Genomic DNA, 23,817 nt, shown 5'->3' on the forward strand with positions numbered 1-23,817 from the left:
AAGATGGAAATTATTTTTCTGAGGTTAGTGGGTAAGTTAAACATCAAAGTAACCTTCAATACTAGGGGTAATTTTAGAAAAGAGATGACATGGATAAAAACATCCTCAAAATTTGTTTCAGTTAAACATTTTCATTATTCTTTACCCCTTTCCCTCAGAATTTGTGGTAAAATGTCTCCCTTTTTAAATGTTTATTTTTGAGGGAGAGAGAGAGGGGGGCAGGTGCAGAGAGATAGAGGGGACAGAGGATCCAAAGCAGACTCTGTGCTGACAGCAGAGAGCCAGACACGGGGTTCTAACTCACCAACCTCATGAGATCATGGCCTGAGCTGAAGTTGGATGCTTAACTGACTGAGCCACCCAGGTACCCCATCTCCCTTTTTAAACAACTCAAAGGAATGGCTGGATTGACAAGTGTTGGCAATTAGAAGGAATGGATCTGGCTATTTACCCTCTTCTGATATCTGTCATCTTCTAAGTTATTATACAACAAAGAAAAATAATAATGATAGCAAATAAATATATAGTACTGACTATGAGACACTGTTCAAAGTGTTTGCCTCCGATTTACTCCTATAATCTTCAAAACACTCGTATGCCATAGGTATAATTATTATTATTTCCATTTTACAGATGAACAAACTATGTCACAGCAAAGTTAAGTTACTTAGCCAAGGTCACAGTGTAAGTGGCAAAGCCTGGATTTGAGTAGAGGCATTTTGGCTATAGAGTCTTGCCTCTTTTCCTTTTTAATGTTTATTTATTTTGAGAGAAAGAGTGAGCACGAACAGGGAAAGAGGGAGACAGAAAATCCCAAGCAGGCTCCCTGCTATCATTGCAGAGTCTGACATGGGGCTTGATCTCATGAACCATGAGATCATGACCTAAGCCAAAATAAAGAGTTGGATGCTTAACTGACTGAGCCACCCAGGCACCCTGCCTCTTTCTTCTTAATCACTACTTTATTTTGTCTCAGCTTGGTTGGCAAATGGGAGCAGAGGAGAAAAGGATGTACAATAGACACCAATTATAAACATTGGCTTCTTTTAGACTTTGGGTATTATGCCCTTTAGGTAGAGTCTTCGATAAGATGCAAGTTTTGTAACAATGTGACCTTGAACAAATCACTTAATCTTTATCTCATTCTTTTTTTTTTTTCTAATTTAAATTCCTGTTAGGGTTGACAATACCAAATGTCAAAGTGCTTTGAAAGATGGATTGTACATACAATGTGGGAAAATGGATTTAATGTGAAAAAAATCCAACTCATGATGGTTTTACTTCTGTCGTTCAAGTCCAGTTTATTGATTTCCTTCTTTGTAAAAGGCAGAAAATAAAGATAGCTAACCCATATGGTCAGTAAGATTATACAAATATAGGTATTTGTAGGTATTCTATCTTTTTATCTTTCCACAATTCAAATTTATTTAATTTCAGTATTAATATTATATCAGGTATACACATAGAAACAATAGTCTTCACTACTGATTTCTCCACTCCCTTATCTGTAAATCATAGCTTAATCAATTAGTGGTTGGGATCCTTTTCCAGTAGACACTATTACTATTCTTACCAAGGCCACCGATTATCTAATTTTCAGATCCTACAGGTATTTAAAAATTTTTTTTAACGTTTATTTATTTTTTTGAGACAAAGAGAGACAGAGCATGAACGGGGGCGGGTCAGAGAGAGAGGGAGACACAGAATCCGAAACAGGCTCCAGGCTGTGAGCTGTTGACACACAGCCCGACGCGGGGCTTGAACTCACAGACCGTGAGATCATCACCTGAGCCGAAGTTGGACGCTCAACCGACTGAGCCACCCAGGTGCCCCATGAGAAAACTCTTTCTCATTGCCATTGTGCTTGGTATATATCTTTAATATGAGTTTCCCTCTTTTTGGCCTTTATTTATATGTCTCATTCCTCCTACTAAACTCAGAGCTCTTTGAGTGCAAGAGTTATTCCTTTTTACCCATCTTTCTAATACTACCTTAATTCCTAGAACATAGTGGGCATTTGCTAAATATGGATAGATGAGTTGTGACTCATAGGAAGTAAATCATGTGTTGGCTTCTTATTCATAATCCATTTGCCAGGAGTGATTGAACGGCTCCAGGAAGGCATAGGGGGGTTGATGCAAGCAGAATCTTTTTGGATGAAGCTGAGGTACACAGAACCAAAGCAAAGGAGGGAGAGAGACAGTTCAGTCCATAATCAGCTTGAATCAATTGAATCTTGTCTCAAGTTAAAATTATGCTCAACCAAGAAATGCTTCACCCCCCATCTCTCACTCCCTCTCCTTTTATTGACTTATGAGTATAATTTACAGAAAGCTGTTGCTAGGGGACAGATTTTCTCAGGTCTCTGTTGAAGATATAGTCATAAAGAAGCCACGCAATTTGCAAGAACAGCCAAGAAAAAACATTGTAGGGAGCCCTGCTTCATTATCCAAAACAAGGCATATAGCAAAAATATTTGGTTTAACCATGCATTCAACCCACTGGAGGCGTGAGTGGACATAAACTGGCTTAAATTAGGGTGTGGGACAGTTTGAGGAACATCCTTGAAATTTCTGCAATTGTTTATAAATTGCCTATTTATTCAGGTAAACAAAGAGGTATTAGAGTCCATTCTAAACAGGGAAAGAATAGACAGTGATTAAGTAATAAGACCCACCCCAAAGAAACTTTTAGCCTGGTGGTAGAAAATGACTCACCCTTTTTGTAAGTCAACATCAACCAAATAATGGCAATTTCATTTGGTTCAACCTAATGTTACTACTACAATGTGGTTTGTGTAGTGATAGAGATACCTAGGATACTGAGAAGAAAACAGCCTGGAAGAGCTGGGTCTAAGGAAGGTATCTGAGATGTCTGAGCCGACACTTGGACAATGTGCATGAATAAGAGAAAAAGTGGAGGAGGGAGACACCGATATTCCAGTCAGAGGAAGAAGAATGAGAAGAGACAGTGAAATGAGAGGCAACAAAATATGGGGAGGACATAGTACATCATTCAATGTTGCTATAGTATAAAGTGTAAGGCAACAAATGACAAAAGAAGAATCTGGAAAGTTAAGCAGGAGTCAGGCCATGAAAGGGCCTGTATTCCAGGATAAATGTTGTCATTGCTATTAGACAGCCAAATTGGCATCATCGTGATCTTCTCTGGTGGGACTTTTTTTTTCTCTTCAATATTGTGGTTGCATGCCATTGTTCTTAAAACAGTGGTTAGGTAAAAGTGCACTGAAATAAGAGCTGCGAAGACATTTTAGTAACATTTTAGTTCTAGGTTGTTAATCAAGTAATTGTCTTAAATATAACAATCTTGTGAGAATGGAATTTTTAATGGTGTTTTGAGGATAAGTGTTCCATGTGAATAAATAATAATACTTTCAATGACTTCCTATAAATTGAAACAAATATCCAAATTACGAATGCTTTATACATATATCTTCCATTGTTAACTATATCCTTAATCTCAATTGTTTCTAAAATTTCATGTATTCAAGGGTTCCTCTAGGGAAAAAAAAAACCTAAATAAGATGAAATTATTGAGTACTTCTGTTAATAAGTTAAGAATATGTATATACACATATATGAACTTATGTTTAGAAATATATATGAATGTGTATCCATACACATACAGAAACAGAAATGCAAGATTGAAAATTTAGGGCTTTCATCAAATAATTGAGAATAAAAAATAACAGTTTCAAAAAATCTTGAAGCAGTCCCATACATTTAATACAAGTTAAATAAAGAGTCATTGTTATTCTGCAATAAGACCCTATAATTTTAATATGTCATCAAGTGAGTAATATTCATCGTTGTACTTTCAGCACCTGTCACAGTACTTTACTTACGTTAAGAGCTCAAAAAATATTTGTTGTATCAGTGGATAAGAGTTATTCTAATCTTCTCTCATTGCTCTTCTCTTTGATAGTGTTAGCATTTGTTTTAAAGCATCTCTTCCCTTTTTTTCAGGCTTATTTTGTATTATATTTTACTCTCATGTTCTTCAGATGATTGCTTCATTAAGTAACTGAGCTAATGTGGAAATATCTTATATCTATTCTCATGGATTTACTTACACAGCTAATGCAGTTTTAACTGGAGAAGTTTTGTTTTAAACCCATCTGAGATAAAAAGGATGAGCCTTGGAGGTACATTATGTGAAAACAGTCTAACAGCCTATGAATTTTCTAGTCTTAAGACCTTTCTATCTTTACCAGAGTTCATCTCAATTACGCTAGCCAGTACCATCTACCACATAACCACATTGCGGTGTTTGGCTATATAGGAAAACGACATTGGAAGAACAGTCGGTGTGACACTGCTGTTAAGGTTTTCAGAACAGGTTGTGGCTTCTAAAAGGACACTTGGCATAAAAGTACTCAGAATACATCATAGGAACCAAGACTTTTCTCACATATAGTTAATATACAATTTCTTTTATCTAAGTTATTAGACAGGATTTACTCTTTTTGTAAATGCAGTTAACACTGAAGCTATGGGTTATGTCTTGTCCACTGTATGTCCCCAGGCCCAGAGAGTTTCTTGGGTATAGCAAACAATAAATATTTGTTGAGTGGATCAATAAGTGAAAGATAAATACAGATTATAGAATCCTCTGGGTGGAAAGGCAGAGAGAAAGCTGGGCATTATGCACATGGAAAGAAATCGTTTCTTTGTAATAAATATCTAAAGGAAGACATTCTGTGTCTTTCATTAAAAGCAGAGAAATCTGTTTAAATTCTTTGCAGTTTTGAACACTGATAGCTAGAGATATAGAAACGTGGTTAAATCTTCCTCTTAAAACCCTGAACTTTTGGTACTTGTAGATGGAAATAGCATGAATTGTCTGCAATCAGTATAAAAAGCCCTCACACAATCAAGTGCCTATCCCAGACTGGCATGAGACCAGAATAGGAAGGAACATAAGAGATTAGCCAACAATTCAGAATCCATGTGAAGAAATGAGAGAAATTGGGTAAGATCTGCGAGACAGTTTTCTTCATTACGTCTGATGAAGGGTTTCTGATTCCTTAGTGAAGAAGATTTGCAAAGTAGTAGCAGAATCCCATTATGTGCAACTAGATTCATTGTATGTATATTTGTATGGAAATTCTTGGTTTATGAAACTGTATACAGTTCAGAGGGTAGTTTCTAATATTATCAATTAACACTCTGTCTTTATAACTTATAGAAATATAAGAAGTTGAATTTAGTATTCATTTTAGAAAGATAGTCTCTAAATAGTTATTTCAATCTTGTGTCCAGGAATAAAGACAATGGTACCTCTTGTTGTGTGGTGCCCTAACAATACTTATTTCTGTCTGGGTCTAAGTTGTTCCATACATAGAATTCATGGGCATGCACTGGGCCCAGTGACATTTCTTTTGCTTAGTTTATATATCAGAATTTTCCAGATGAAGGTTAGGGATAGGGATTTTGATGGTGATAATGCTCCTATTTAAAACTACCATTTGTTGGAAAAAGAAATTGTGGTTTATATACACAATGGAGTACTATGTGGCAATGAGAAAGAATGAAATATGGCCCTTTGTAGCAACGTGGATGGAACTGGAGAGTGTGATGCTAAGTGAAATAAGCCATACAGAGAAAGACAGATACCATATGTTTTCACTCTTATGTGGATCCTGAGAAACTTAACAGAAACCCATGGGGGAGGGGAAGGAAAAAAAAAAGAGGTTAGAGTGGGAGACAGCCAAAGTATAAGAGACTCTTAAAAACTGAGAACAAACTGAGGGTTGATGGGGGGTGGGAGGGAAGGGGGTGGGTGATGGGTATTGAGGAGGACACCTTTTGGGATGAGCACTGGGTGTTGTATGGAAACCAATTTGACAATAAATTTCATATACTGAAAAAAAAAATAAAACTACCATTTGTAATTAGCCCCTATGCTGAGCCTTTTATATGTATTACATAAACTATCTCATTTAATTTTCTTAAAAGCCCTGCCATATTACTAGTAGCAAAAAGATATCCCAGTATGTATTATGTGTTGAAATATTTCAAAAATAGGTATCGGTCCACTTATTTTTATGCATGTTAACACATTCATATTTCTGTGCAAACTTAAGGAGGTCTATTAATTTTTTCCATTTTTTAGCTAAGGAAACTGAAACAAAGATGTTAACTGCTCATCGAAGGGTACATGGATGGTGAATGGCAGAGTCAGGATTTGAATCCTGGTCATCTGGTTTTATAGTCTGAACTCTTTACTGTGATATAAGAATTGCCTTGTTTTGTTCTTTCCTAAATCTTTTCCAATAGATATTTTCAGATATCAAGATTTTCAGGTATCACGATACCAATCTATTTAGATTTCAGGTACACCAGGAAGTCTATTTTCTTACAAATTTGTCTTAGAGTCAGTCAAAAGAATATAAATTTTTTAGCTAAAGTATAAAATGTAAACAGTGTTAAGACCTATAAGCATAACTCTATGCTAGTTGAAATCAAGCACAAGTTCTATTTTGAGCTAGAGTATTACAAAAGGTTTAAACTCTTGATTTCTGAAGTGCAAGAGAATGGGTTGATTCTGAGTGGATTAATCTGCTAAATTTTCTTACCATTAATGCATCTGTTTGAAAACAATGCAATTCAAGTTGGCTAACTTTCCTTTCCATATTAGTTTCTTCACATATTCAGAATGGGAATGGTAGTTAAACACCTCTGAAATAAATTTTAAGGATATTAGATTTCTAAAAGTTTAATTCTCCTGGCAAATTGGATTTCACTCGTGCACATTTGCTATCTTTTTTCCTGGTCCTTCAACCTCATCCTGCTTTTTAAATGTATTACTTAAAAAAAAAAAGTATCCATGTAATAGAGTGACACATAATCATGTCACAAAAAGACACAGATTCCAGTGAAAAATCTGCCCTCAGATTTTATTTTTGTGGATCACACATATGTGCTGCTAGTCCTGGGACCTCTTCTGTCATTGACAAAGATTTATTTTTCACTTGTTTTTTTTCAAGCTGCCATGGCTATTTCCCTCTGTAATCTACTAGATACTACATTCTCAGCACACAATTACTTTTAATATTAGTACATATATAAAATATCTCCATAAAAATCCCACTACTCCTCTTTGTATATACTGATAATCAGATTACTTTGAGACTACTATCTGAGGTAGATACAAAATAAATAGAAGATGTCTTCAAGAACATTGTAATCTTTTGGGTGAAACAAGATGCCTAAATAGAAAACAACTAGAGAAGATTTGTTTCTACTGGAAGTGCTCTTGTAGCAGATATTCATACGACTTACTCCTTCAATTTACTCACATTTCTGCTCAAAGGTCATCCCCACAGAGAGGCTTTTTTGGACTACCTTATGCAAATACTATCCTCATCACATTATATTTATTTACCCTGCTTCTTTTCCCAAAAGTTCTTATCTTCAACTGATTCTACACTTGTTTGCTAGCTGTCTATACCACAAGTATACGACTCTAAGTGGGGGTGGAGGGGAACTTCGTTCTGTTTATTATTATTATTTTTTTGTTCTCATCTGCTAGGGCAGTGCCTGGTTCATTGGAGGCACTCAATAAACACCTGCCGAATGAAGAAAATTTAGGTCACGTTAGGTAGAAAAAGAAGTAATAGATTCACAAATAGGAAGAAAGAATATTTTTCGCTTTCTCAATAGGTATACAATTTAATTCTGAATATTATTTTAGACTTAGAATATATAGGTCAGTGTTTAACTTTTATGGATGATTTATAATCTCTTTGGTCAACCTACCTCATAAGGACTTTGGGAAGGTAGCTTAGGGGTGGTTCATCAAGTGCCCTCAGGAATCTGAAGCTAATGTATTAACCAATTGGAATTAGAGAAGTACTTAACTTAAGGCCTATACTGAGCAATGCTGTTGGAAGTGTGTACAGAATACAGAGAAAGTGGTTTCTCTTGTCTATTATCAGGAGTAGAACACTAAACACTTCTGTCCACTCCATCTTGGTATTGGAGTTGCCAAGGAATAACACAATACAGCCAAACACTCGAAGGAATGACACTTATGAAGAGAAGAGACAGAGTAAGATGAGCTTCAGTAGTGGGCACTGGTTCCTTATTGCCAGCAGGTTTCCCCTGGAAGTCAATGCAGGGATGTGGCCAAAAATGAAGGACCCAATCCCCTCCTCTCCCTACAGGGGACAGATAAAGCAGTGGGATTGGCCAGGTGCCATATGACATACATGCTTAAGTAGAGCAAAGGAACACACATTGAGTCTGAAAAGGAAATATATTCTCACACAAGGTGCTAAGTCCAGCATAGTTTGTGAAGACTCTATCTCTTGGTAAGGAGGTGTTCCAGGCCCAAAGTCTATTCTTATGCAGTTGACTAGGCGTCAAGAGACTGCATGCATGGGGCTGCTTTTCCTAACACAGAAGAATCTGGAACATACTATTCAGTATGCTCCTTGTGCAAATGTAGGGAACTAATATCCAATAAAATAATATGTAGTCAATTTGTTTCCCTACTTTTTTTTCTTTAGAAATCAATCTATGTGTCTATCTATACATCTCTCTCTATACCTATCTCCCTGAACCATATTTATATAACATATGTAAACATATGCTTACATACATGTAAAATGTTCACACATGTATAAAAATATATGTACAGTATATATTTAAATTATACATATATTTTTTCTTTTCCTTAAAGATAAATCAGACTTGAGCACAGAATCAAGTAGAGGGACTTTGCTACTTGAACTCAGAACTTGGATTACCCAGAGGGGCTGTCTGTTCACATTCTTTGAACATGACTGAAACATTTCAATGACTCATCCTCTGTATATGATCTCAGATATAATAGATTGGAAAGCTGATAGAGTCTTATAAGTTTGCAGTGGAGGGACATGAATTGCAGTTTTATGGTAGATATTACATATGTAATACATTAGAGAACATCCTCATACTAATGAATTCATTTATTATTTCTTCCACAGGTCAAAGCTAAACCATCTATTTTGACCTCTTAATTATTGGCCACTATTAATACTAATAGTGGGTCTGAAATATTAGAATATACATATTTCTCAGGAAAAATACATACAGGTATTGATTTTTCCCCAAATATAATTTACTTGAATACTTTATACATTCCCAAGAAGTTTTTCCACAAAAAAATTCCTAGGTGGATATGTGCCTGAATTTTTATTGATTTTTTTTTTCTTTTTAGTTTTGGTGTGGCTTGTATGCAGAAGTTGAATTGTATGGGTGGACAAGCACAAGGGGAAGCTTAATACATGAGTTTGAAAAGAGTTTTCAAGCCAGTAAATTTTAAATTGCCCAAAGTAAAGAATTAAAAACATTTACTAATCATTTCCAATAATGGGATGATAGCTCACATTCACTTAGCTCTTCATGTGTGGCACATGCCTTATGCTAACAGAATGCTAAATGTCAGCTTTCTGGGCCTTGTCGTTTCTACCTGGCCAGTGAAAAGGGTAAAATAACGGGGGATCCCAACCCTTTTACAAAATTTTTGCTAAAAAATGCACATATACCTTCTATAGCTTTGCACAGATAAGACTTAATCAAATGGCCATGTGCAAGCAGGATGCAGGGAAGGGCAGGCGTTGGTGTGGGGTTGGAAAATGTATCCTGGCTGGGCAGTCACATCCTGGCGATAACCCTGTACTGTGGAAAGAAGAGTGTGCATTTTGTTGTGACCCTCCCTGCTTCAGTTTGCTCAGGCTAGCAAATATCTGGGTAGGACACTTTTGCCACATACTGAACAGACTCAACTCCTTAGAGAGGAACTCCCTCATTCATTGCTTTCTATGGCTCTGTTGCATCATTGCTCTCACCCATACCTTCACTTGATTTGGGCGCTGGCAGTGAATCCTTCGTGAGGTTGGTTTCTTGCTGGTACAAATCTGGGGAACCAAAGTCTGAGGCTCAGATATGGGCCCATCTGCTAAAATTAGTAAATAAAAGCCAACACACATCCTGGTTCTTTCTATCCACTTTCCCTAGAGCCTGAGCTTCAGTCAGCAAACAGTCTGCCTTCTAAATTATTGATGATGAGAAATTATCAATTTTTGTCATACATCACATCACAGGTCACATATTGTAACTTCTGTTTATGGTATTTCCTTGCTTTGTGTTATCTATTTCCAGTGTAAACTTAATAGCCACATATTTTAGGTTATTATTAAAGCAAAACTTCACGTCAATGTTCTAATTTCTGTATTAAATTATTAAAAAATTATTTTAGAGTTGTAGTAGATTTTCTCTTATGGCTTCACACCTTACATTCCTAATGTGATTAATAAGATGTTCAAAGTCCAAATTACAGGCAGGAAACAGAAAAAAAAAGAATAGGAGAAAAATAAGACAATATTTAAGTGGATTACCAATTCCTAAATAGTGGAGAAATACTGGAAAATATATTTCATTAATAATTATCTTTTAAAAACTGAAAAGTAAATATGATAATATTTGAAATGTGGAAATAAAGCTCAAGTATTATAATTGGAAATTCAATGGTTTATTGATGTATAGCAAGCACTCATTAAAAAATTTCTTTTTAACATACTTATTAGGTTTACTTTTAATGACATTTCTGAGTCACCAATAAATGGACACACATTTTGTATTCAAAATACCTTTCTCCCATGCAGGAGAAATTCTATGATCATTCGGTTAATCAATAGCTTAAACATATACACTAGAAAATATGCCATATAGATGTTTGGATCTGATTCCATAAAGATGATGTTTATAGGTTAGCCTAGTTTGGGCACCACTGTCGTAACTATGCCTGACAGGGGAGTCCATGTGATTCAGAGAATCTTAACAATGGGTGAAACACACTTTCAACTTGGAGCCAGTGCCCTGGGCACACCATTTACACAATAAACATAGATGTTACTATTTTCAATATTTCATATAAATACATCACCTACTTAATGGTAACAACTAATTCTCTTTCAGATATTAAATTCATAAGCAGTACTGTCAGGGGAAATGTCTGTCCTAGATACAGACAGGGACATTTATCATGTTCATGGCCTTCATTCTGATGATCCACTTTATTCTATCTCAAACCACTTTTTCTTTATACAACAGCTGTCACTGACTAAGAACTCTGAAATTAGTCTATGTTCACAATTGTTCAAAATTCTGTCACAAAAAGAGACTTCCTCAGCTGTCATTTCTGGTCCTTTTGGTACAATAAATACCAGTGTGCTTCTAAAAATGATGGTGAATTCCTCTTATCCCCCTTTATAAAATGACTTCTCTTATTGGCATGAATTTGGTTTATTATATAGCTTCCTATGTTAGGCTTAAAAAAGGATTAATATCTACTTTTAAGGTAGTGGGGATACAAATTTTATGCATTAACGCATGTGAAAAAAGTACATAATTTTCTCTTAAAAAACGTATTTTATGCCCCGTTTTGATAGGGGAAAAAAAAACTTTAGCCTTCATAAATGTAGGATGATTCTCCTTTTTCCAAGTGACAAAAAGATACAGTGCAAAGGTAGCATTTATCATGACCAGCCTTAATGGCTGGTGAAGTTAGTGTGGAGAAGGAGAGTATTTGACTTTCAATACCAGGTGTACATAAGGCTATCTCCTGAGATATATGTAACCTTCTGATCCTTGGTCATCAATTCATTATAGATTGTCCCTAAGACACAATATTAATATTTAATATTGGGTTTTCTTAGACTCTATTGCCTAATCTCTTCAGGAATCTAGTTCTTTCCATTCCATCAGTCACACTTGAGGCCATGAGAATCTTTTATTTTTAAATTTTTTATTATTTATTATTTGTGAGATTGAATGAGGAAGGAGCAGAAGGCAGGGGTGGGGGATAGAGGATCCAAAGCTGTCAGCACAGAGCCCAGTGTGGAGCTTCAACTCTTGAACTGTGAGATCATGACCTGGGCTGAAGTTGAACGCTGAATTGACAGAGCCACCCAGGCACCGGAGAGCCTGAGAATCTGTGCGAGAATGTCAAAGTTCCTGTTTCTCCAGATGTGACCCTGCCTCTTTGCTCCTACAGCTCTTCTGAGCTACAGGGTGCAAGTTATCTTTCACAGGTGTGGGATTTTTGATAAAAATGCCAGTAGGATCTTGCTAACTTCATCACTTGGTTTGCTTCACTAGGATAAAGCACACCAGGCTGACCGGATGTAGGCAAAACCCAAGAGGAAAAATGAAGGAAGGTAAATGACTTACGTAAATAACAATAACAGCATGGTCCTGCTACAAGTAATCTGAAGTACTTTATTTTATGATTACTTCCTATCCTTCCCCTCCACACATTACCTAAAAGCTCTTTGCTCTGATGTTTTCCTGTTTCTCTGTTAAACCTCCCCTATCCTACTTAGCTGCTCTGACTAGTCCTTGCCAATGGAAGCAAAGGTATAAACCCTGATGGATGGCTTGTTGTGTACCAAATTTAACTTCAAGTTTTATGTCATATAAAATCATGAAACTGGTTATTTTGGAGGAGATTGAAAGATTTTTATAAGGTCTGGCTTTAACTTCGTTTCTGTTTGTTGGCCTGAGGATCAATATATAGGAAAAGCAATTTTCTGATATCTGTGAAATCATCATTATTAGAGGAATAAAATGGTGACAATATTTGGCTTCCTAGATAGATCTGTCAAAATATACTGACTCTTGTACAGCTTAGCAAAAGTGGCAATATCCTATTTCTTAAACCAATACTCCTATTCTCACATGGATTGTTGATAGCTATTAAGAAATAATAATTGTGCTAAACATTTTTTTCTAAGAGGCAGAAGCTAAAGATTTTAAAGTTGATTTTCATTTGACATATAAAATAAACAATAATTCTGCTAAAGGGGCTTTAAAATACATGGGGTTCTTTTATTTATTTATTTTTTGAGAGAAAGCATGAGCGGGGGAAGGGCCCAGCGAGAGGGGGTCAGAGGATCCAAAGCAGGCTCTGCACTAATAGAACTCATGAACCGTGAGACCATGACTTGAGCCAAAGTCAGAAGCTTAACCAACTGAGCCACCCAGGTGCCCCACGGGATTGTTTTCCCTTAAAGCAAAGCAAAACAAAAATGAGAAGAATGATGCTGATTTCCTTTGCAGTCATTGCAAATAAGCAGGAAAAACCATGCCCTGGTAAATATTGGGTTTTCTTTTTAAATGCATCTTTAAAAATCAACATTGAACAATCATTCTTTCTGTTTATGTTTTCCAGATCAGTTGTCAGCAATGTTTTTAGCTTCATAAAGAAGGTATTTCATATGGGTTAAGAAATATTTTTATGTTCTGTTTCAATGCTTTTTTAAATGATAGGTTCTGTAAAACTACACAAAATAGTATAGATGCCATGAATCAAACAGTGAAACTACAGAGATGCTTATCACTTTTTCTAGGGTGAAAAGAAAGGGTAAGTAGCAAGGGGAAGTGTGGAGCATAAAGCTTTTAGAAAGATTTAATGGGACATGGATACCAAAGCTATTCTTTTGTGACTTTTGGAAAGGTATATATATTGCATATTTCTAGAATTTGCTCTTGATGTAAGTTGGCTACTAGTGAGAAAAGAAGGAAAATGGAGTAAAAGATTTGTATTTCCGCCTATGTGACAGACTAGGTCCATGAATTGATCTTCTTTGTTGAAAAATCCTCAAAACTATGGATAAAATAACTTAAATCATCACAAATGCATTGGTGATCTTGCAAGAAAGTGAGTAATATTTTCGTACCAAAAATCCTAGTGAAAGTAAAAACTCAGAAAGGATAGTGGAGCACAGAAGCTGGTTTTTATACTGAAAGCATTTGATAAGCCTTGTACCACTGAGTTTTGCTTTCTGTGGCCTCACTAGATACGTTATATTTGAGATGAAATCCAGAGCTGAACCAGGTTCATGATTTTAATACAATATATTCCCTTCTACCATATGCCTGAGATTCTGTAGACTACATCTTCAGTGTAAGGGTAAAGTAGAAATATATTAAACACCTGTTCCTTTTATTGTGGCAAGGAATAGTTACTGTCATGAACTTGGTGCTGAGTAGAAGGCAGAAAAAGAAAAGCACTGAAAATCTGATAGTACAATCCACATGTTGTATTCAGCCTGAATTTATACTTCCTGTGTAGTGTAAAAAAAAACTTCATTTTGAGAACATGGAGTCATTCTAGACAGTACTTGGTAGATGAGAGGAAAATTTGAGAATGCAAAGATTTTCCACAAATAAAATTGCAATGAAAATTGGTAGCTTGCAGTTTAAAATATCTAAATACACAAGGCAAAATAAAATGTAGCATGGAAAGACAGGTCTATGAAAGTTCTAATGGAAGCATAAGATACATGGAAAAGAGAATGAAGAGATGAACATATACTTATTTGGATTCCAGAAGGAGAGGAGAATACAAATAGGAAAAAGCAGTATCTAAAAATATAAGGGCATGACCCATGAAAGAAATAATTGATAAGCTGAACTTCATTAAATTAAAAACTTCTGCTCCGCAAAAGATAGTGTCAAGAAAATAAGACACAGACTGGGAGAAAATATTTGCAAAAGACCTATCTGACAAAGGACCGGTCTCCCAAAATATACAAAGAACACTTGAAACTTAACAATAAGAAAATAAACAAATCAATTAAAAAATAAGCAAAAGCTCTGAACAGACATCTCATCAAAGATACCCTGATGTCAAATAAACATATGAGAAGTTGCTCAACATCATATGTAATCAGGGAATTGCAAACCGAAACAACAAGATGCCATTACAACCGATTAGAATGGTGAAAACCTAAAATGTTAGTAACACCAAATGTCAACAACAAAACATTCATTCATTGTCAGTGGGAATCTACAATGACACAACCACTTTAGAAGACAGTTTGGCAGTTTCTTACAAAGCTAAACATACTCTTAACCATATGATTGAGCAATTGTGCTCCCTGATATTTACCCCAGTAAGTTGAAAACCTATGTCCACACAAAAACCTGCACACAGACATTTATAGCAGCTTTTTTTCTGTAATTGCCAAAACTTGGAAGCAATGAAGACGTCTTTCAGTAAGTTAGTGGACAAACTATGGTATAGCTAGACCATGGAATTTTATCTAGTGCTAAAAGGAAGCTATCAAACCATGAAAATACACGGAAGAAGCTTAAATGCATATTACTAAGTGAAAGAAGTAAATCTGAAAGTGTATATACTATATGATTCCAACTATATGACATTCTGGAAAAGGCAACAAATACCATGGCTGCCAGGAGTTAGGGGGAGGGAGGGATGAACAGGCAGAACACAGAGGACTTGGGGGCAGTGAAAATATGCTCTATGATACTATAGTGGCAGATAACATGTCATTATACATTTATCCAAACCCCTAGAATGTACACTAACAGTGAAACCTATTGTAAACTATGGACTTTGGGTTTAAAGATGTGTCAGCGTAGGTTCATTGTTTGTAAGAAATGTACCGCTCTGCTGTGAGATGTTGATAATGGGGGAGGCTATGCAAATGTGGGGAAGGGGTGTATGGGAAATTTTTGTATTTTCTGCTCAATTTTGCTGTGAATATAAAGATGCTCTAAAAAACAAAGCCTGCCAATAAAATATAATGACTGGTACATATACGTATTTCCTTCATCTGTCAGCTGGCAGAACAAAAAGCAACAGCATTCTAGTAGCAATGAATATATTCAGCACCCAGATCTTGGTTTCTCATACTGCTCTCCAGTGAAAGGAATGGAGGATCATTGGAGAAGTTACTGATTCTAGAGCTGGGGCCATAAATATGCAGTATGAGTGTGGGCTATCTTGTAGTACCAGAAAATAAGAAAATGCTCAACAAAACAAAACAAGATAGAGCACATAAGCAAACCACAATGATCTGGTATGCTAAAGGGACACAAGAGACCACTGTAAGAGCTCCTCATTGCCAAAGCTAAGGTAATTTGAGCAGCAAAATAAAGTAATAACAGATTATAATGCAAAGTGTAAAATAAATATCCAAGTCCATACTGATATAAATGATCAGGTAAATAAATAGGGAAAATAGATATATCTCCCATGCAGAAGAACTCCAACCAATTTATATACTTATTTTGCCCTAAAGGAGATACAGTATAACTCCACAGTCCTTAAGTGTGAGTTGTGCCCAATGACTTTCTTCTGAAGTTTGAAAAAAGGGAAAAAGAGTAACTTTACAAGGGAGAAACTTAACAAATGACTTCAGCCAGGTGACCAAGATTAACAACGTTGACAAGTCATGTGGATAATATGTACCCTTGTTATTATTATGTTATGAAAGTAGTAATTTACCTCTGTGATCTACCTCCTAAAAACTCACAACCCCAGTCTAATAATAAGAAAAACATCAGATGAATTCCAACAGAAGGAAACTCTACAAAATACCTGACCAGTACCCTTCAAAACTGTTAAGGTCATCAAAAGTAGACATACCTGAGGAACTGTCACCGTGAAGAGGAGCCTAAGGAGACACAGGACTGAATACAATGTAGTATCCTGGATAAGATCCTAAAATAGGTAAAGCACATTAGGTAAAAACTAAGGAAATATAAATAAGCTTTAGTTTACACATCAATAACTTTATTATAAAGTTTATAGACTTTCCACTTCACTTATCAATATTGGTTCATTATTTGTGACAAATTGTACTACAATGAAAGATGTTAGGAATAGGGAGAATTGGATGTGAACTGGATATAGCAACTGTCTGTACTATCCTCCCAAATTTTCTATTAAAAGGAATCTATTGTAAAAATAAAAGTGTTAAAAAACACAACCACTCAGAATTCCACCCCAAATAATGAAAAGACATTAATCCATAGATTTAAAAAGATCAACAAGTCCGAAAAGGGAAGACAAATCCACACTTACATATGCAAAGATAAAGCTGAAGACACCCAAAGATAAAAAGAAGATATCAAAAAAGTCAAAGGGAAAAGACTGATGTACAAAACAGCTACAGTGAGACTGTTACTTCTCATCAACAGCAAGGGAAGGAAGACGACGAATGCATTTAAGGTAGTAATAAAGGTAAGAGCAGTAATTATTAAGATTAAAAACAAACTGAGAATATCAACTAAACAATTGATATTGAAACAGGCTAATAAAATAAACAAACTCTGGTAAAACTGGTAGAAGAATAGAAAGGAGAAGACCAAGTATAAAATGAAATTTTAAAATGACACGATTATTGATATTCCAGATGTGAAGAGGAAATTCAGAAGATTTTACGGATAATTTTATGCTACTTAAAACTTGGGTAAGAGGTACTAATTCCTAGAACAATGTAACTTTTCAAAACAGTCTCAAGGTTAAAAAAACAAAAAACAAAAACAAACAAAAAAACCCCACCAAATAGTCCTAAAAACGTTAAGTACATTCATTCTTAGTGAAAAATTTTCCCAAAAAGAAACCTTGCTGCCTGGGTGTCTTCCCTGGAAATTTCTACTGCATGCTCACGAATGAATAATTTGAATATTGAGTAAACTATTACAGAGTGTTAAGGAAGAGGAAACACTCTCCTCTGTGACACTAGCATTACCTGTTATTACGGGACAGGGACAGCAAAAGAAAGTAAAACAACAGCTGGATCTCATTCAAGAGCAAGTTTGAAATAGTTTCACCAAAATATTGCCATACTCAACCAACCTAGGTTCAAATAGGTTATTATATCATGACTAAGTAGGACTTATTATGAAAATGCAAGATTGGTGTGATGTTATTAGTTACTCACTATTTGAAGAGACTAAAGCAGAAAAATGTGTTTTTGTAAGGACTTTGTTCTCAAAAGATATTTTTGCTAGGCACAGAATTCAAGTTTGACAGTCTTTTAGTTTTTTGAAAAATGTGATCCATCATTTTCTCACTTGCATTGTTGGGTTTTTTTTCAAGAAGGTTTTTAAAAAATGTTTACTTATTTATGTATTTATTTTGTGTGTGTGAGAGAGAGAAAGCATGCACAAGCAGGGGAGTGGCAGAGAGAGACACTGTCAGCACAGAGCCCGATGAGGGCTCGAACCCACTAACCATGAGATCATGACCTGAAATGACACCAAGAGTCAGATGCTTAACTGACTGAGCCCCCCAGGGACCCCATCACTTGTATTGTTTTTAATAAGAAATCTGCTATCATCCTTATCTTGTTGGAATGTATGTTTTGCCATTGCTGCTTTTAAGATTTTCTCTTTATCATTGGTTTTGAGCAATTTGATTATGATATTCTTTAGTTCTCCATTTTTCCTGTGCTTGAGGTTCACTGATTTCTTGGATCTATGCATTTATAATTTTCATCAAATTTGGAAGAGTTTTAGCCATTTAGTCAGATATTTTCTCTGTCTCTCTCAACAGTTCTTTGGGCATTCTAATTACATATGTATGTAATCACTTGACATTGTCCCACAGCTCACTCATGATGTTTACTTTTTAAATTCCTTTTTTTCTTTATGTTTTATTTTGGATAGTTTCTGTTGCTATTTATTCAAGTTCATTATTTTTTTTCTTCTTCAATCTAGCCAGCTGTTCATCACATTCATTGCATTTTCCATCCTGGACATTAAAACTTTCACCTCTAGAGGTTTGATTTTCCATGTATCTATGTAACCTTACAAACACATGGAATACACTATAATGACTGTTTCAATGCACTTGTTTGCTAGTAACGTTTGTGTCCATTCTGGGTTGGTTTTTAAAAAGAGCTTTATTGATGATATAATTCGTATACCATACAATTATACATTTAATTGTACAATTGTATGCTTTTTAGTATATTTAGATATGTAGAAGCATCACCATGTCAATTTAAGAAAAACTTTCAACACCTTAAAAAGAAACCCCAGATCCATTAGCTATCATTCCTTATCTCCCTATCCCCCTCCCAACCTCAAGGAACCACTAATTTACTTTCTGTCTTTATAGATTTCCCTATTCTGGATTTTCATATTAATGAAATCATACAATATGTGGTCTTTTATAATTAGATTCTTTCACTTAGCATATTTTCTGGGTTCATCCATGTTCTGACATGTATCAGTATTTCATTGCTTTTTAATAGGTGAATAATTTTCCATTTATGAATATATCATGTTTTGTTTATCCATTCATCAGTTGGTGAATATTTGGTTGTTTCCATTTTTTGGCTATTGTTAATAAGAGCTGCTATATAATCATTCATTTACAAAGTTTTACATGGACGTCTGCTTTGATTTCTCTTGGGTATGTACCCAAGAGCTGGAATTGCTGGGTCCTCTAGTAACTCTATGTTTAATCACTTGATGAACTGCCAAACTGGTTTTCCAAAGTGGCTGAATCATTTTACATTTTCTCCAGCAGTGTATGAGGTTCCAATGTCTCCACATCCTTGCCAACACTTGTTACCTACTTTTTGATGCTAGCTATTCTGATAGGTGTGAGGTGGTATCCCATTGTGGTTTGAATTTGGCCAATTGATTTTTCTTGTCATTATGAATTGTTTTTCTGTTTGTATACCTGGTATTTTTTGATTGAATGATAGTCATTTTGCTTTTATTTTGTTGTATTGTGCTAGATATTTTTGTGTTCCTATAAATACTTCTGAGCTTTGTTATGAGACAGTTACTTGAAAATGATTAGATCCTTTGGGTCTTGCTATTAATACTTGTTAGGCAGTACCAGGGCTGTTTTTAATCATGGGCTAATTATTCACCACAACCAAGGCAGGATCCTTTTGAGAATTCTGTCCAATGTTCCTTGTAGTATGACGTTTTCCAGCTTGGTTGGTTGCAACAGTCACTCTTTCAGCCTCATGTGACCAATAGGAACTTTTCTCTCTGATTATTTTAGATAGTTGTTTCCTGGCTTCAAGTAATTTCCTCTTACACATGTGTTGTTTCATATATTTCACCTAGTTTTTGAGTTTTTTTAGGTGGGAAGGTAAACCTGGTACCTCTGACTTGATCTTAGCTAAGAGGAGAACTGCTTGATTTATTTTAACAGTCTCCTAATATCCCAGACTTACCGTTTCTCAGATCACCTTTGTGCTATGAGAATTATCTTTGTAAATACAAGATTTATGCTGCTCTATTTACCTCAGATGGACATTGTATTGGTGAAAAATTGAGAGAAATGACCTTTCCAATGTTCAGAGAGTTTCTTCTACATGTCCACAACTTCAACTACTGCTCTCTTTTAGATGGTATACTGATATGAATCGTGTTTGAATTTGCTATTTCTGTATTGAATTTTCTGACTAAACAGGGATGTTTCCTCCTTCTACCATTTAAACTGGAAAAGCCATTTAATTAAGCAACTGAATGAAAAGAAACACTTGTTTTTCCTTGTGTATCTCCTTTTATCTGTAAGTCACATTATCCTTCTTGGCAAGTTTTGGCATAGATATTTTGGTTTTCTCTGGGCTTGACATAATATGTTCTCCTGAAATTTGTGAATCTTGACAGTTTGATAATAGTTTGATGTAGAAATTATCGGTAGATAAACATGTAACTTCTTCAAAGACTGTTAAGCTCCAGCTTTACTTTAGCAAGTAAAAAGAACAGAACTACTGTTAGTAGATTCATTTTTCTAGAAACTCATTTACTTAGAGGCTCCCCATGAGCAGTCCTTCTTCTGTTCTGATTTGTATCTTTGGGAATATTCCAACAAGTATATTTCAAAATCTCAACACACAAGAAGAACTCTTTTTTTTTTTTAATTTTAAAAGCACTATTCACCTTATCATTACTAGCAACCAGAAGACTTTATTTTGAATACAATAATCCCTGGACATTTTGGTCCATTGAAAAATATAATATGTAACTTAATATCAACTAAAGTCTTTTTGTCTCTCAGGTTTTACATGCTTGTTGTATTTATCATACCTGTTTTGCTTCACTCATTTTGGGCGTAAAACTTAGCTTCCCCTTGGTTAAAAAAAAAAAACCCAAACCAAAAACACAACCCAAAACCTACTCACATCAAGATTTTGTGAAGTTAGTTATTTTTCTGAGGACGAGTGATGGTATGAAATCATGTCATACATCACCTGCTTTTGCCACTACCTCATCTCTCTGCATAATTTTCTTGCCTTCTTTATCTTCGTCTTATACCTCTCTTCTCCTTAGAGCAACCAAGTGCTTTCCCTTACATTCTGTTCTGCAGAAGCACTTTAGTAACCATTTTTTATTAATTGATTAGGACTTTGGGGTGGCTCAATGATTTATCGAGGTATTTTTTTTATCCCCAACAAATCTTCTCTTCAAGGGGAATTCTGAAAGGCAAAACATTTTATATATTTTCATGTATACTGTACATCCCTTTATGACTATTGCTTAAAGGATTTTAACGAGTGTTCTGGTGTTGTAGAAAAGTCTGCCAGAGGGTCGCTTGGGTGGCTCAGTCGGCTGGGCGTTCAACTTCGGCTCAGGTCATGATCTCACGGCTTATGAGTTCAAGCCCCGTATCGGGCTCTGTGCTGATAGCCCAGAGACCAGAGCCTGGAGCCTGCTTCGGATTCTGTCTTCCTCTCTCTCTGCCCTCCACCCACTCACACTCTGTCTCTCTCTCTTTCAAAAATAAATAAACATTTAAAAAAAATAAAGTCTGACAGAAAGTGTTAAAAAGTGTACCTTTTTCATTAAAAAAACTCCAATAAGCTTAAAGCTTATCATGTGGTGTTGTTATATGTTTATGTGTCTAGTGTTTTGTTTTGTTTTTGACATGAAATGTGTTCAGGTTGTATGTATCTTTGATTTCAGTACAACATGTCTGATTTTCTTGTATTCTGAAAACTCTCCTTGAAAGTAGAAATATGCTAATTTGCAAATATTATACCGCAAGTATTTTAGCTAAATCAAATTGTTTTAGAACTGAGGCAGAGTATGGGGCACATGGGTGGCTCAGTAGGTTAAGCGTCTGACTTAGGCTCAGGTCATGATCTCACGGCTCATGGGTTTGAGCCCCATGTCAGGCTCTGTGCTGGCAGCTTGGAGCCTGTAATCTGCTTCAGATTCTGTCTCCCTCTGTCTGCCTCTCCTCTGCTCACATTCTCTCAATGTCTCTCTGTCTCAAAAAATAAACATCAGGTCATGTCTTTAACAACTTCCAGGGATCTCAGAATAAAGTTTGAACTTCTTAGCTTTATTTATGAGGGCCTCAATGACATGGCCCTCATAAGCAAAGCCCTCATGGTCCATAAAACAGAGGCTATGGAGAAGGACATACCATCTTCTGTTTTATGCTGCAGCCATATTGTACTTTTTTCAGCTCTTTGAAACCACATGCACCCTCAACTCCAGGTTCTTTCTTAACTCTGTTCCTTCTCTCAGGAACAGTATGTCTCATCTCCCCCACTATAGATTGGTTGGTATTTTTGCCATGTCCTGCTTTAACATCTACGTGTTTCCACATTACTTTGATTTCCTGTTTACTTTTCTTTATCCTCTGATGTCTGGAATAAGCTTTGTTAGGACAGGAACCACCTCCTGCTCACTAAATATTCCATCTCCACAGCCCCGCACAGGGCCTGCAACATGCAACATAATAGGTATTGAAGAACTACGTTTTCCATGTTGAGTGAGAACTAATGGGAAGATGAAAAAAGAAATACTAAATTGAACAAAGTCTTCACCCTTAAGGAATTTGCCATCCAATCAGAAATGGCAAATATACACTGAACTATACTACAAGACTCTACAGAACAAGGTAAGTGCCACAGGAGAGAAGAAAAGTACTGCGAAAGTAAAAAGGAAACAAAACCATATCCAAATGAGAGCTATTAGAAAGGGCTTCAGGCCTTGAGGGAAGGGAAGAGTAAGGTTTCAGTGTGTAGAGATGCAAGTGGAAAAGCCTGGAGCATGTCAGGAAATGCCAAATAATTTGTTGTTGTTAGAGTGATGGGTATGCACAGGGAAGATATGGAGGACAAGACTGGAGAGGATTGTTAGGGCTACATTTGAGGGCCTTGAAGTCTAAGCAGAAGGATACATCTTTTTTTTTTTTCAATATATGAAATTTATTGTCAAATTGGTTTCCATACAACACCCAGTGCTCATCCCAACAGGTGCCCTCCTCAATACCCATCACCCACCCTCTCCTCCCTCCCACCCCCCATCAACCCTCAGTTTGTTCTCAGTTTTTAAGAGTCTCTTATGCTTTGGCTCTCTCCCACTATAACCTTTTTTTTTTTTTCCTTCCCCTCCCCCATGGGTTTCTGTTAAGTTTCTCAGGAAGAAGGATACATCTTTAACTTAGTTACCAAAGAAACTTCCTAGGGTATTTGAGCATACCAAGTATTGGATCATTCTTTCATGCTTTGTTGCTACCAAGTTATGGTACATCTCTCAGGGTGATTTTAAAGTAAAAGACTTATAATAGTGATATATGCTTCCACATTTCTTTCATCACCACGTTGATTCCCTGATCTCTTCCCTAATAAGGAGTAGTAGTTTGGGATCAAACAAAAAAAAGTGTAATTTATAAATGTTTGACTTCTCTGGTTTTAGTCTTAGACTTTGTAAAATAGTAACAAATTTATTGTAAAACAATTGGTGAACTATTGTGTGTAGATAATTCTCTATAATTTATTAAATAAGGTAATTCAATAAAATTTTAAGTTGTTTTGATGGTATCATTTAGACTAAGCTCCATTATTTTATTTTATTTTAATACAAAATTTATTGTCAAATTGGTTTCCATACAACCCATAAGAGACTTAAAAACTGAGAATAAACTGAGGGTTGCTGGGGTTGGGAGGGAGGGGAAAGTGGGTGACGGGCATTGAGGAGGGCACCTGTTGGGATGAGCACTGAGTGTCGT

At 35.8% G+C, this 23,817-nt stretch overlaps 1 long non-coding RNA gene across 1 annotated transcript in view; it reads right to left on the reverse strand.

The window, feature by feature from the left end:
• LOC125171099 (uncharacterized) overlaps positions 1-23,817 on the reverse strand; it is a 67,031-nt gene that overhangs the window by 32,684 nt on the left and 10,530 nt on the right. Inside the window, exon 2 of the long non-coding RNA XR_007154187.1 lies at positions 16,465-16,539. This is a non-coding gene — a long non-coding RNA (uncharacterized LOC125171099). The remainder of the gene's footprint in view (positions 1-16,464; positions 16,540-23,817) is intronic.

The sequence above is a fragment of the Prionailurus viverrinus genome, chromosome B4 (assembly GCF_022837055.1).
Source record: "Prionailurus viverrinus isolate Anna chromosome B4, UM_Priviv_1.0, whole genome shotgun sequence".
Classification (NCBI taxonomy): Eukaryota; Metazoa; Chordata; class Mammalia; order Carnivora; family Felidae; genus Prionailurus; species Prionailurus viverrinus.